The following is a 1584-nucleotide window of genomic DNA, read 5'->3' as shown; positions in this document are numbered from 1 at the left end:
TCTAATAAAATGGTAAATTTTCCTCTCTGATCTCTTAGGCCATTGAAATTCACTTTTCACCATCCCATCTTGTAGATATCTTTGTTCTGGTTCCAACGAGCTATTACACTAAGGTGTTTCATCAAACATTCTTTCCAAAATGACACCGTAAGTGTATTTAATTAAGATATGCAAAATAATAACCCCATTTTATGGGAATTGTCAGAATATGTCAAAACCGAGAATAAATTATGAGGAATTGGCCATGATGATGAAATGCTATAGTGATCCCCATTAGACCCCATAAAACTCATCCAAAACCATTCAGGCCCATTGATAATGAAATCTCGCTCCCATGACCAAGTTGTCAACAACCTTAGAAATCCATCCTAGTTGCATCATAAGGTAAACTGAAAATGGAGACATTACAAATCCTCCTGCTCCAAGATTGCTTGCCCTCAAGCAATCCACACCTGAGCACTATCGAGGCATTTGTACATTGATACTAGGATCCCATACAAACCATTGTGTGACACCATGCCTCTGTGCCAACCAACCATGAATGAAACCCTCAATGCTTGGATCCCAAACAAATATTTAACTCATCTTGCCATCAATAGATTCATTGGGATCCCAATTCCGCCATGGAAAATCATCATCGATCATGCCTAATGACTTTGAGTGTTTCTATATCCTCGACCAAAGATATCCTCCCAAGAATCTCCACATCAATAGAATACCAACTCATAATCTCACGCCAATCCATCGTGTGGGAAGGATAAAATGCACAAATACTTGCACATTGAATAAGTCCACCATTCTGATGTTACTCCATGCTCCACTCATGATGCTCCACCCGAGCAACCAATAAAATCCATCTCGAAGGCTTTTCACCTCTCTTTCTAATGGATAGAGGTGGGTTGATAGTATATCAAACCCTATCTATGTACTCCTGAAGAGGGTTGCTCTGAAACTCCCAAGTATACTCCTCTTGATACAATGCGAGGAAATTTAATTGTCCCTCAACATTAGACAACTTGATTGTTGCCTCGTCACATTCCACTCTAAGCTCCTCATTTTTATTGTTCTGCTGCAAGATGGTGCCTCATATTGTCTGGATCTTTTGCTTCAAAGTCATAAGATCGGTCTTGAAATGCTCAATCTTCTCCTGGAAGCTATTGTTTGAAAGTAGTATAGCGCTGCTATCTACCTCTGCATCTATTTTCACCTCATCAATGGGTGGACCCAAACATGGATTCTCAACCACCTCCACGACGTCTCCAACTTGAGACTTCAATTGAATCTCTAAAGATGGCTCATCATGTATAGTAAGCATATCATCCTCCCCATCTGACTCATGCTCCTATATGTGCTCTTCATGTTGGATCACTAGTATCTCATCTCACAAGTCTTCCTAAATTTCTTCTCATCAATCTTCTACTCATCCCCTTCAACCATTAAACATGGATGCAAAAGTGGTATGTTGTCATCATCTCCATGTGATTTCTCACACTCTTCAAAGATATCCTTATGAAAATCAATGGACTCAACTATAGAAGAAGAATCCTCATCATAATGATCAAAATGAATCTCTTCCATCATGGC

This window comes from Pinus tabuliformis, chromosome 6 (assembly GCF_031772625.1).
Source record: "Pinus tabuliformis cultivar Carrire ecotype Pingquan chromosome 6, CPIR1, whole genome shotgun sequence".
NCBI classification, from domain to species: domain Eukaryota; kingdom Viridiplantae; phylum Streptophyta; class Pinopsida; order Pinales; family Pinaceae; genus Pinus; species Pinus tabuliformis.
The sequence above is the reverse complement of the archived record's forward strand: the minus strand, read 5'-3'. Positions refer to the sequence as shown.